A 14,881-nucleotide genomic window follows, 5' to 3' on the forward strand; every position below is an offset into this window, starting at 1 on the left:
TTAAGCCATTATTAGGAAATAATTTTTCTTGATTCATGCATTCAGTAAACATTTATTAAGTTCCTGTGATATAACAGGTACTATATTAGGCCCTGGGAATACAAAAATTAAACATAAGTATTACCTGGCCTAAGATAATTTATTTTCTGTTAAGAGCGGGGATCCATAATGATGGACAACAGCATGAACATAGAACATATAGAGTAAGGATCAAGAAAGTGCTGGGGAGAGGAGGCTGGTGTTAATTGGGGAGCATCATGATCGGCCTTGTGTCTGAGGGAGCATACAAATTGAGCCCTGAAGTCAGCTAGGGGTTCTTCAAGATAGAGGTGAGGAGGAAGTATATTCCAAGGATGGGGAACTACTATTGTAAAGACAGAGATCAATGATCAAATGGTATGAATAGAAAATGGCAAGTAGTGTCATTGGGTTTAGATCTAGGTAATGAAGGGATAGTCAGCCGGGTGATTTTATATTTTCTTCTAGTGGCAATAGGGAGCTACTGTAATGTTTTGGGTAAGAAAGTGAGTGATATAGTCAATACCTGAACTTTACAAATATTGATTGGTAGCCATGTGGGGATGTGGGAGAAATTGGAGTTATTAAGACTAGTTGACTTAGTTGACTGCTCCACTAATCAAGGCAAGAGATAATGAGTGCCTTAATTATGATGGTGGCCATGTGAATAGGAGAGATAGGTGCAAAAAATATTGTAGGAGAAGACTTGGCAAATGTTAGCTCTGAGGGATAAGGAAAAAGGAGGAGAAAGTTTACCATTTTCAGGTGCTAAGTAGGGTAATGAAAGAATGGTGAGGACCTCAAAAGAAATAAGGAGGTTAGGAAGAAAGTATTTCTTAAAATGAAAATGATTAGTTTTGTTTTGGACAGGTTGAATTTAGGTTGTCTATAAGACATTCATTTGGATATCCATTGGATAAGATATCCAATAGTCAGGATCAGATTTCAGGAGCCAGTTGAGGTCTGGGAGTGATTTGCTTTGAGATGATAGTTGAACATACACTAGCTAATGAGATTATTAAGAGATAGTGAAGAAAAGAGGGCCCAGGACAGATAGAGCCTTGAGGACTGAGTGACAAGATAGGAAGGGGGGGGGGGTGGATCTACGAAAGAAGAATTTAACAGGTATCTGGGGAGCAAAGGAATGATTTTGGAGGAGGAAATGATCACCAAAATCATATGCTTCAGAGACATCAGAAAGGACCAGACAATTAAGAGGTCATTGATAATCTTGGAGAAGGCAATTTCTTTTTTTTTTTTTTTTTTATTTAATAGCCTTTTATTTACAGGATATATACTTGGGTAACTTTACAGCATTAACAATTGCCAAACCTCTTGTTCCAATTTTTCACCTCTTACCCCCCCACCCCCTCCCCTAGATGGCAGGATGACCAGTAGATGTTAAATATATTAAAATATAAATTAGATACACAATAAGTATACATGACCAAAACGTTATTTTGCTGTACAAAAAGAATCAGACTCTGAAATATTGTACAATTAGCTTGTGAAGGAAATCAAAAATGCAGGTGTGCATAAATATAGGGATTGGGAATTCAATGTAATGGTTTTTAGTCATCTCCCAGAGTTCTTTCTCTGGGCGTAGCTGGTTCAGTTCATTACTGCTCCATTGGAAATGATTTGGTTGATCTCGTTGCTGAGGATGGCCTGGTCCATCAGAGCTGGTCATCATATAGTATTGTTGTTGAAGTATATGATGATCTCCTGGTCCTGCTCATTTCACTCAGCACCAGTTCGTGTAAGTCTCTCCAGGCCTTTCTGAAATCATCCTGTTGGTCATTTCTTACAGAACAGTAATATTCCATAATATTCATATACCACAATTTATTCAGCCATTCTCCAACTGATGGACATTCATTCAGTTTCCAGTTTTTAGCCACTACGAAAAGGGCTGCCACAAACATTCGTGCACATACAGGTCCCTTTCCCTTGGAGAAGGCAATTTCATTTTAGTTAATGAGGCGATAAGCCAGTTTGCCAGGGGTTGAGATGTGAGTGGGATGAATATACATAGTTTTTCTGAGTTTAATGTGAACAGAAGGTTAGTGGTTGTTGCTGGTCCTAGGAAGGTTAGTGGTCCTAGGAAGAGAGAGGACTTTAGAAGATCAAATGAAGAGATTTTGTTTGTTTGTTTGTTTTTTAAAATAGGCTTGGGGGACTATGGGTATGTTTGAAAACAATAAGGAAAGAGCCAGTGGATAGGAAGAGATTAAAAACTGGGTAGAGAGAGAAAAGGTTAAACAAAGCAAGGAGGTTGACAAGCCACTTTGAACATAGAAAGGTAAATGATAAAAGGATTGTCTGGAAGGTTGATAAATCATTCTTTTTAAAGCTAAAAACTGTGTCTCATTTGAGAAACCGTTTTTTGTTAATTTGACATTTCTTTGAGTTATTTATATTATATGATATAATGTAATTATCATATTATCTTGTTTTGTGAATAAAGAAGGCAAGTGTGGAACCTAATATATAGAGGAATTAAGACATTGGAAAGCCATTTGGTGATAATAAATGCAAAAACCTTGAAGTTTGGATAATATTCCCTGACCTACCCAAAAATGCCTAGGATTACAAAATCCAACTATGTACATCTGGAAAGATATTGCTTAATCTTGAGTTTCAAGTTAACTAAAGGAGACCATGGACACCTGGGGTACTTATGGGGCCCAGCATTTCCAAGGGATGGTCACCAGCAAATTTTGTTTGTTTGGTTGGTTTTGGGTCACCATCTTTTTATAGATAAGGACTTGAGGGACACAGAAGCCCATTAAAAGGGGCTTAGGTAATTAGCAGTAGAAACAATAAACAAGTCATATAGTATTTAAAATTTCAAAATATATTAGTTTTCTTGCATTAGACCTGTGATTTCATCGATTTGGGGAGTTGCTAGTAAGAAACTCCCTGAACCAATGTAGTTTATTGTCTGCTTTATAACAGTTTTTATTCAGGAAGGAAAAAAAATCCCCAAACCTTTTACTTGTATTAAATCACCAAAGGAGAAAAATATCCTGTTCATTTTATTTAACCAGCAGCTTCCTTTATCTGGATAGAATTATTCTAAAAATAATAAAGTAACTGGCTTAATATGGACTATAATAAAGTAGCCATTGAATATCTCAGTTATATATTTCTATCAGATGCTCCTTAGACAAGCAGTAGAAAGTTTCTGTTCCTGCACTAGAATGCCTCTACTTTTAGTGCTTAAATAGTACTAATAGGTTTTATATTTTACTTTTAGTTGATAATCATATTAATATGATTAAAAATAATTATGATAAAGAGATAGCAAGCAGAGTGTAATAGTGCTGCCAATGCAGAAATGGTAGCTATTTACTTTCAATCTGAGTCAATCAACAATACTACTTCTGGTGTCAGGGAGCCTGAATTAAAATCCTGATTCTGATGCTATCTCTTTGACCTTCAGCAGGTCATTTATTTGAAATGAGGGGATTTACAACAGGTAGATGGCTTTTGAGGTCCTTCTCAACTCTAAATCATTAATCCTGTGAACTTCATATAAAGTACATTAAATTAATTGTCAAATTAAACTTCTAGTGGGCCATGTGAGAAAAGATACTGGGGATGGAGATGGGAGAAGATGTTAGTTTTATATCAGAGAGTCCTGAGATCAACTTGCTATCCAGTGTTGGAATCTGGATTTAAATGAAGGAATAGGGACTGTCCAATCCAGTGTTTCTTTCCCTGCTAATTTGTATTCTTTAGAAAAATGAATTTCTCATTCAGTGATTGTTATCCTGGTGGCAGAATCTCTTGCTGAATTTTAGTCAGACTGGAAGGGACAAAAAGTAAATAATTCATATACTAGGAAAGGGAGGAAGAGCACATTAAGGCAGAAAACCTTTGCTCTCCTTTGTTTGTGTCTAGATGATTTCTTCCCACTCTGAATGGCCATTGTTTTTAAAACCACAAATAGTACTTCTTCCACCCTTTGGATATCTCTCAGCTGTTCCTGCATCTGGGCTAACAAGTTCTGTAGAGATCCATATAAGAGTGCTGCTACTCAGACCACGGGGTCAAGAACACAGATGTTAAAACTCTTCATCATTTTTTCATTTTATCCATTCATGTTTTCTGTCTACTTATCTTTTTTGATTGCCTTATATACAAGAAAGGCAGTATTCTAGATTCATTCCTGGTTAATATATTCTAGTGTCCTTGGGAGGTAGATCAGCATTTTAATCTCAAGTTTCTAGTCAGTCATAGGAAATTAAATAACATCCTGCATTGGGCAGGAAATTACAGGAAGAATCAGGGTGAAAACTAGCTTCAGAACACCTGACCCTGGTCATGTTCTGTACTCCTTCATGATGACTCAATTTCTTTTGCCCTTGGATATCACTGAAGTGCATTCATCAGCATAGAGGAAAAAGAAAAAACGGAATGAAGAATAATAAAAATATTCACGAACACCCCATATCAGGGTAGATTATGATGAATAGACAAAAAGGAAGTCTAATTCTATTAGTTGTTTTTAAATACCAGATGTGAGAGGAACAGCTTGTAATTCTAGTCTCCTTTAGAACAATTTGGTTTCCTGCCATGTTTTTGGCAAATGATGACATAGATAATTATGTAAACAAAGAAAAACTCCTTTTGTTGACTGTTTAATGCAGATTTTCTGCTACTGTCACCCCTGATTGTATCTAAATCACATTATTATATTATATTATTATTTAGTCAAGTGGTTTGGAATTATGAAAATTTCTTATAATCTATGAGAAATTAATTAGACATCAAAATCACTTCATATAGGACAAGTAGAATAAGACATTTGTGACCTTAACTCAGGGGATGACTACTTAGCCCTCTTACACCGAGTATATATGACTGTTCAAATTCCTTCATAATCTATAAAAATGATTGTGTCATCCTTTCTCTTCCTCTTCCTCCTGCAGAAGACAGAATCCTGGGCTGGGAGTCAGGAAGATGTGCATTTAAATCCAGTCAGATACTTTCTTGCCATTTGATCCTGGACAAGCCACTTAGCCTTTCTCACCCTTAGTTTTCTCATTTGTAAAATGGGGATAATAACAACACCCATTACCTTGGGTTGTTGTGAGAATCAAAGCATTTAGCACAATGCCGGGCACACTATAAGTGCTTTACAAATATTTGTTACTGGGACAGCTAGATGTAATAGAACACTCAGCCTACAGTTGCGAACAAATATTTGTTATTATTATTACTACTATTATTTTATAACAGCAATAACAATTATTACTGTTAGCCTAACTCCCTTAAGCAGTGTCAGTCTTATTATGAGTATGAGAAATATGCATACACTTCTATTTGACATTTTAATTTATTTAAAAGTTAATGGGGAGAATCAAGCACTGGGGGGCAAAGTAGATATGACCAAGACACTTAAGAAATTTCCCCTCAACATAGTTTAAATTAAATCCAATACTTGTGATTCCCAGATTCAACTGTAAGGCAAAGAAATATTTTCTTCTTTGCCTTTGAACTAGTTACATGGACAGTTTTTTTTTTTTAAATATGATTCAAACTTTTATCTTAAGATATATTTTAATAGTCAGTTAATTTATTTCTCTTGATATATAGCTTTTTTCTTTCGAGGAGAAATCTCTTTTTTCTGTGTAATACTGGTAGGTGAACTGGAAGTCATCCCATTCCTCAGTCCTTTTTGCTTTTTTCTGTTCTGGAAGGGGTTAGCATTGACTCCCACCTAAGCTTTGATTCATATTATTTTATTCCCACTCTGAGAGGAAGAAGGAGAGAGAGAGAGAGAGAGAGAGAGAGAGAGAGAGAGGGAAGGAGGGAGAGGGGAAAGTTGATTTAATTGGCCATGCTCTATTACAGTGGTCATCTTGATTTTAGTTTATGTGCAACATGAAAGGAATCTCTTCCTTTGCTCTTTGTTGGTATAATTATTGTTCAAAATTTATGAGTACAGTTAAAATAGCTCGGAGCCTCCCCCCCCCCTCCCCGCAGTTAAGAAGATTGCCAACAGTAAGAGAGTGATTCTGTATTTTACCTTAACTTAAATATTTTGGTACCTTATCCCAAGCCTCTATTTTTGCAACATGTTAAGTATACCAGAAAAATTCAAGCAAAAAAATCCCAAATTATAATATAATGTCTGTTATTGGGTAGTTGGCAGGTAGGAGTGGAATTTGGCTACGCTTGACTCAGTGGCCCACCTAGATCTTTCCCTTCTCTTTTATAGCTCTCTTTTGTTTCTCTTTCTCTGAAAAGTTTTTCCTTGTTCTGTCTGTTGGTTAGCATATTTGTGTAGATTATTGAAGAGATAAGATGGGCTAAGCATCCTGTCTCATTAATCCTTTCTTTTAATGTGTCTTTCCAGAAGACTGTATATATCCTTTCTTTTTTTTTTCCTTGTGAACTTCTATGTGTGACTTATTTATCTCTTAGGACTTCAAAGTATTGCCATAGTCCAAATCACTCTCAGTATTGAGAATACAGTTTTGCCTTCTGAATGGAAAAATCCCAGAATTCATCATTTAAATAAAAAGCTTTTTATTTTTCAAAATATGTGCAAAAATAGTTTTCAACATTCACCCCTGCAAAACCTTGTGTTCCATATTTTTCTCCCTCCCATTCCCCTAGCCCCATTATCGAGATAGCAAGTAAAACAAGGCAGGTTAAACATGCACAATTCTTCTAAACACATTTCCACGTTTATCATGCTGCCCTAGAAAAATCAGGTCAAAAAGAAAAAAAATCAGAGAAAAAAAACCAAGCAAACAACAAAAAAAACAACAAAGATTTTTTTTTTGAAAATATTATGTTGTAATCCATATGCAGTCCCCATAATCCTTTCTCTGGATGAAGTTGGTTCTCTCTATCACAAGTCTATTGGAATATTCCAGTCAATTCTTAATTCCTTATGACACTCCAGTGATTTCTGCAATTGTTCATTTATTTAACTTACTGTTGGTTTACATATGGAATGGGAAATAAAAGAATCATTGCTTTAGTTTTTATCATTTCTCTACAGTTTTCAAACTGAATTAAAAATAAAGAAAGAAGAAAATAATCAATTGAGTCTCTCATTATTTTGTAGGGACAATTCAGCAGTTTTTTTTTTTTTTTTTTTAATGCCAGCTTGCCTTCTTACTTGCTCTGTGACCTTGGGCAAATTACGGAACCCAGCTGGGTCACAGCTTCCTCATGGGCACTGGGAACTCCTTTCCTGTGGTCTGGAGATAGTTTTGTTTCCTTTAATTTCTGCTGACCATTAATCAAATTCAGCCTTTTTTTGTTATTCATTATTATTTATTATATATGGCTCCCCAATATTTACCTCCAGCCTTCTTATTTAACCTTATTTCATATTACTGTGCAAATTAGACTTCTAAATGTCATCTAGATTCTGATAGTCTTTCACCTCCAAATTATCACCTAGGCCATCATTGTCTAAAGTGAATATCACAATAGCAGTTAGCTAGCAATTGATAGAGTACTGGTCAGTATGCCTCATCTTCCTGAGTTCAAATCTGGCCTCAGACACTTATTATCTCTGCAGCCCTAATTGCCTGTTTTTTTTTTTTTTTTTTTTTTTTAAAGATGAACTTCATCCTCATTTCTGTCCTTGAAATGATTCAAAATTGACCTTCCTTCAAGAAGACTTGTTTGATTTCTCTACTTCTTAATCATCTCTCTGTCTTCTGATTCTTTGAACACTTTGCCTGGATTATCTTTTCCCATTGATAGTTTTTTCCCTCTATCATTTTTATTTATATAAATTTATATCTCTAATAATCTGTATCTTCTAATTGTTAATTTACTTCAGAAGAGATACTGTCATTATTTATCTTTGTGGTCCTTTCACTTAGCATAGTCTTCTGCTTATATAAAACACTGTATAATCATTTATTGAATTGAATTGATTCTGGAAAATGAGGGCACCCACATGCCCCCTCATTTCCACCATTCCTCATCTATCACCAAGGGACCATGTAATTTCTAAGTTTCCCACCAGGGCTGGTTGTTTGATTCTTATGCTATTTACCTCTCTCTATCCCAAATCAACAAAACCTAGTCATTGTGTCCTCTAGTATTTTAGCTTTATTTTCCTTATTTCTGCATTTAGTGTGTACTAGTCAGGGTAACAAAAGCCATTTAACAGATTTCACCCAATGACATTTGCACAGCTGCAGCCATTTCCTCAATTGGTCCCTCCTAGCATCAGATACAGATGGCTCAAATGCTGCTCAGATGAAGAGAAACAAGGATGTCACTTTGACACTTGGTCTCCATACTGGTGAGTTCTTTGCCAAGGCTAAGAATATCTCTTAATAGCTGACTCCAAGTTTCTACTCTGTAGAGAAGAAATGCAGGTTTTGTTACAGAGTAGAAACTCAAGAGTCAGCTATTAAGAGATATTGTATTTAATGCACAGAACATAGGACAGAGCAATGACTCAGATTGTGAGTGATGTGATTCCTTGTGGAGCATTCTATAGTCATATTAGTTTCCTCATTGAATTGAATTAAATGGAGCTGATGTTTGTCAAAGGATTCTTCCATGGAAGTCGTATTAGGGACTAGGTCCTTTTGTCTTGCTTAGTTGATGTTCCAGTGACTCCGTTTGGTAAGCCACAAGCTCAGAATGCCTCAGCAATGTGAGACAGCCAAAAAAACCCAACAAAAAACTTCAATTGCAATAAAAATTAAAACTAGCATAGCTAGAACAAAGAAGATGATGGTATTCTACTGTGGTCATGCCAGCTCTAGAATACCATATTTAGTCATGAGTGATCCATTTCAGGAAGAGTAGTGACAGACTTGACAGACTATAGTATATCCAAAGGAAGGTGGCTAGTTTGGTGGGAAAACTCAAAATCACACTGTCCTCCAATAATAACAAAAATAATTTTTTATAGCACTGTGTAAAACTTAGTTTTTTTAATCAAGAATTTATGCCTCAAAAGTCTTGTGTTAAATGTAGGCATTGCATTAAGAATCATTGAAGTACCTAGGACTGGTTAACTAGGAAAAAGTAAATTTGTCTTCTGTGCCTCTGAGAATCCACTGTCCCTCCCTCCAGATGGAGGCCTGTTGATGTCCCACGCAGTTTTCAAAGTTGATTTTAAAGGCATCTCCTCCATGAAATCTTCTCTAATTCCCCCAGCTGGAAATAATTTCTCCCTTATCTGATTTCATTTGATCTTATAGCTTTCTGCATTCCTTTTAAACATTCAGTCTTAGTAATAGGCTCACAGCTCCCTAGAGCTGAAAGGGAAACTTGGATGGCATCTGATGCAAATGCCGAGGAGGAAACTGAGACTAAAAGATGTGAAGTGACTTGTCTAGATGTCATACTGAGGATTGTGGAACAAGACATAATGCTCTTGTGATTACAGCTACCTCTGGTACTATAAAACTTCCTAAAAATCTCCAACTTAATAATAATAAATAATATTATTATTAATAAATAATAATTATTAATAGATAACAAATGTTAGCATTTATATAGTGCTTACTATGCCACGTAATGGGCTGAATGCTTTATAATTACTATTGTCTCTTTTGATCCTCACAACAACCGTGGGAGGAAGGTGCTATTATTTATCCTTATTTGACAGATAAAGAAAGTCAGGTTGACCAAAGTTAGTTGGCTTTCGAAAGGTCACCCAGCTGAATCTAACTTTGAACTTCCTGACTTCAGGCCCAATACCTATCCACTGTACCACCTAGCTGACTTTGATGAAGGAGCCTCTGATAATTTTGCACTACACTATGAAGAAGGGGGCTAAATTAGGGAATTAAAATAGAAGAGTGATTTTAAAATATCACCAGCAACAATGACACATCCCTATTCCCCATAAAAAAGCAGTGGACGGTGGGTATGGAATGCTGGTCATGCTGTCAGAAATAGTTGCTTTGTGTATATGTATATATTTACATAGTTATATAGATTATATTTATATATGTTATATTAATTTATGTTCTCTTTTTTTAAGGGACAGTCCTTTAGTGGGAGGAGGAAAGGTATTATTTGGGTGTAGTGCTATGATAAACTTTTAGCTCTCTATCTAGGTTCTCTCTAATCTTAGGCTTTTACCCACTAGAGCAATTGGACAACAGGGATTATGTCTTATTTGCCTCTGTTGCCTTACGACCTTATTTATGTAATATCTTCCCTTAAGTATTACTAAATAAACTTTTGTTGAATTGAATCTGATTTAAAAGAATAAGTTTCTAGAAATTTCACTGGATCAGAGTGTGACCCTTAAACTTTCTCTGAGGGCAGTTACCAAGAGTGGTTCCTCAAGAGTTGTAAGGAATGGCAACATAGCAGGAACGGGTATCTTACCCTCCAAAAGGGCTCTTTTGAGCAACAACTCTCATTTCCTTATTTTAGTATTTTTAATGTTGTAGTAGTTCTAAACAGAAATCTCTTAGGATCATAATTTAGGTCAAATCAAATCTCATATGTATAAAGTTATTAAAATCTTTAGTAATTGGTCAAATCCTTTAAACCTTCTCTAGGCAAGCAATTCTCAAACTGTTTGGGCTCAGAACCCCTTTATTCTCCAAAAAGTTTTTGTTTCTGTAGGTTATTTCTATTTTTTAATGAAATTATTATTTATAATATACAATTTTAAAGTATTTTTATGTATTCATATACCACATAAAATGATATATAATTTAAACTATTATTAAAATAATATATAATTTAAAATTATTTAATAAATTAATTTATTCATTAGAATTTAAAATTAACTTGCCTGGTAAAATTTCAAAATATTTATTCATTAAAAATAACAATTATAAGCCCCGTTAGTGTTATCATAAATGGCAGATTTCTATTAAAAAATTTCTTCCATTCCCAGATTCCTCAAAATTCAACCCCACTCATCAGTTTTGATGTGAAAAAAGTCTTTTGTGGTCTTTAAAGTTCTATATAAATTGTTAATAATAACAATGAAGGCAGAAATTTTCTTTGACCATGAAGAGACAACTAGAAAAATATTATTCTGTATCAGCCAAAGACAAAAATCAGCAATGATGGTTTGTACTAATATCTTCAGATAGAATTCAGTAACAGCTTAACTCATCCAAAGAAGACTTAGATATATGTTAGGTGATCAAACATTAGGGACAGATTGATGGAATCACAAACTTAAAACATCTGAAATCTGAGAACAGGACCCTCTTTTTCACCCCATCAAATTCTTGGTGTATTAGCTGTGTGAACACCAATCACAAGTAGGAAGTGGATTTTTATAAACATCAGGCTGTAAAAGTTTTAAGTAAAGATGTGTGTGCATTACTTTGCTCTGTTTCAGCTTTGCACAGATAGGACAAAGGGGCGTTAGTGGAAATAAGATACCTCTGAATTGAGAACAGATGTCAGGAAACACTTTTTCATGAAGAGAATAACAAATATGTGAACTGTTCTTCCAGACAAGTTAAACAAAAAAGTGTGTGGTTCTACTAGCCCCAGAAAACAAACCTATACAATTATGAGGAACTGAAATGCTGAAATGACCTAGAATTGGCTGGAGACCTTATCCTCAAGATACTTTCTGTGTTCTGAGCATATAAGGTTCTAGGATATAAATCTAAATTCACTAAACCAAAGTTGAGGATTCTTTATGAAGTGCATTTTTAAAAAAAATCACACCTTTATCTTCCAACCCCTCTAGATCCTTTAAAAAAATATAACCTTCTAATAAAACAGAATTTATGAATATTCATGAGCAAAAATGTACCCAAATCTGGAGGACTCCCTAAGAGAGGAGAATGCTGAAAATAAAATAACAAAGTAGTTTTTGTGGTTGGTGGACTGAAGGGGAGCCTCTTTGCCAAATTTCTTTTTAGTCCTGAATGTTAACATTGACCACTGCCAATATGAAATCATAGAATCATTTTTCATGAAGTAAAGTTTAAAAAAAAAAACATTGTTTAATGTGTGTTTATATCAAGGATTAATGTAGCTTTCAGGCATTTAGCTATATTAAATTCCAGTCTTCAGTTTTGCATTTATTAAATATCCATTATTTCAATTAACATTTACAAACATTCTCTTCTCTTTTGATAAATAAGGAACCTCTTGTGATTGTTTAATATATTCTTTTAAGATATTTGCATCAAAAATTTGTTTTTAAAACTGTCACTAATAATGGTCTTTGGTTTCAGTAATATGAATCCTATTTAATTGGTCCAATTAATGCCTCATTACCTCAGTCTATAGATGTCTAACTAGAAAGTAGTTCCATATGGCTTTTTCCATTGGTAAAGGACTAATTATTTCCCTAGAGACAAAGTGAGCCCTAATCTATGGTATTTCCATAATTTTGTCTTGGTTACATTGGAAGTTACAAAGCTTTAAGATTGATGAAAAGAAAAACTTCCTAAAATTAGAATTTTCTGAAGTAACATGGACCACCTCAGGAGGTAGTGAATTCTGTCATTGGAGGTTTTCAAGCAAAGTCAGGGTGGCTTTGTTATATATACTGCACAGAGAGTATTCTTATTCAATATCATTTTCACCAAGTATTAATTAAGTACTTACTATATTCCTGGCATTGTGCTTCATGCTAAGGATACCAAAACACTAACACATTTGTCTCTGCCATGAGGGAGCATTCATTTAAATTGCGGGAAACAACCTGTATATAGAAAATACAGTCTAATTTCTGAGACAAGGGCACTAGCTGCTAGTAAAACCAGGTTAATATCAGGTGATGATTGGTCTTAAGGGAACTTTTAGGCCTTCTGAGAGGCTAAAGAGGAAGAGCAGGACTGTCTGTGCTGCACATGGGGCACAGACATACAAGAAGCAATGTATTATAAGAAAAGCAAGCAGGTCGGTTTGACTAGAATAATGTGGATAAAGGAGAATAATGGACAATTTTCATGGAAAGGTAGATTGGAACCAGATTGTGGTGGGCTTTAAAAACTACATTTAAGAGTTTATATTTTTTTTCCTTGAGGCAAAAGGGAATCATTGGAATTTGAGGTATAGAATATAGGTTGGAAAGGGAAGAGAGTGAGTGGGCCAAATATGATGTTATAATAATCTAGATTAGAAATTGTGTGTGTGTGTGTGTGTGTGTGTGTGTGTACATATGTACAATGCAGATGTGTGCCCTTATGCACCAAAAACCTCTATGATAGTCTGGTAGTCTATGAACCCATTTTCAGAATAATGTTTTTAAATGAATAAAATGAAAACAGAGAATTACAAAGAAAGGTAATCAGCATTTAAGTAGATTCATCAGTGTAAAAAAAAAACAAACCCAATTGTAATACAGTAATATATCCTAGTGGTGAGTCTAATAATTCTCACTAAATTTGAAATGGTGATTAGTCTAAATATTATTCTGAGATATCTGCAACAGCTGTAATGTGCTATTAAATGATCTGTGGTGTCTATTGATGACAAAGTTACAGGAACTGCTAATACTACTGTGACTCATTGCATTCATAAATGGAGAGGATGGCAAATTTCAATTAGGGATTAGTGAAAATAAAAGTAAAAAATTTTTCTCATCCAGGTTCGGATTCCCTGGTATCTACAAGGTTAAGAGCCTATAGTCTCAATGACTTGTAAAATTTTGAGATTTTTAATTCTATTAAAATCACTATTATCTTCCTCTTTGAGGTTTTATACCATTAGAATTACTATGACCTCCCTTCTGCTTTTCAATTTAAACATCTCCTTCTCAATTGACTTCTTGACCTCCTTCTAGTACTATGTTTAGGTCCTTCATAGTTTAGAAAAGTAATCTCTTGATCCTGCTTTTCTTTCAGTTATCATTCCAGTTTCTCTGAGTCAATACGTTTCTTTAAACAGAACCATATGGAGTTCATTGTAAACACAGCTCATTTTAGCACAGGAGATGTCAATATGACTAATGAATATGATAGGAAAAGAAAGTCCAGAACTCTGGAATTGACTGCCAATAATTGTGCTCCAAGAGGGTAATTGTAGGCATGGGTAAAAGATAGCCCTCCAAGTATATTCACCCTTGTGAGTATACATTCTCATTTTCTCAGAGAAATAGAGCTCCGTGGGATAAATGACAATTCTAAGTCCTTTCTAAGATTAGACTAGAGCTCTTTGATAATAAAAATAGTTGAAATTTGTGTACCATTTTAATTTTTGAAAAACTTTCCATACATTATTTCACTTTGAGCTTCATAACAACTCTGGATGGAAGGTAAGTGCTATAGATCTTATTAGCCTTATTTTGTGGATGAAAACCTGAGATTTGGAGTGGTTTTTGGTGAATTACCCAAGTTATCCATGGCAACTGATTGAAATATCCAGGCATAATAAATGGCCATTATCTGTAGACAGAACTCAAACTCAGCTCCTATTCCAAATCCAGTGTACCATATGTTGTCCCAGACAGGGGCTGTTTTCATAACTTCAGGGCCTAGTGTGATAGTTAACTTGATTGAATTTCTCACATTTCCACTTTGAGTAATGAGTTAGGTGTGTTCACACTTTCCTAAGCCCACTCAGATCCTCTGGACCCAAATTTAGCTTATTCTATTGACCCTTTTCTAGCTACCCCTTCAAAATCCCTCCACTTTTAATTTTATTTAATAGTTTAGTTTTGCTTCCTTGGCATTATTAGGTTCCACTTCTTTTACCTCATGTGAATTTTATGTGGCACACTGTGGTTTTAGTTTGAGATTCAACCTGTTAATGTTTTTTGTTTATTTTGTTTTCTTAGGAAAATGAAATTCTTTAAGGTCCTTTGACTCATAGGAATAAGCCCTAGAGCTTTCCTTGGCCAGAAATGTGAGGATTGACTTGTGATAATAATCAGTATCAGATTCTTCTAGTTAATGGATATCTGAGGTTTCTTTGTGAAGTA

At 34.8% G+C, this 14,881-nt stretch overlaps 1 protein-coding gene across 7 annotated transcripts in view; it reads left to right on the plus strand.

The window, feature by feature from the left end:
• The window catches only part of TNS3 (tensin 3), a 378,141-nt gene that overhangs the window by 109,835 nt on the left and 253,425 nt on the right, over window positions 1–14,881 (plus strand). The window lies entirely within an intron of this gene.

This window comes from Sarcophilus harrisii, chromosome 1 (assembly GCF_902635505.1).
Source record: "Sarcophilus harrisii chromosome 1, mSarHar1.11, whole genome shotgun sequence".
Classification (NCBI taxonomy): domain Eukaryota; kingdom Metazoa; phylum Chordata; class Mammalia; order Dasyuromorphia; family Dasyuridae; genus Sarcophilus; species Sarcophilus harrisii.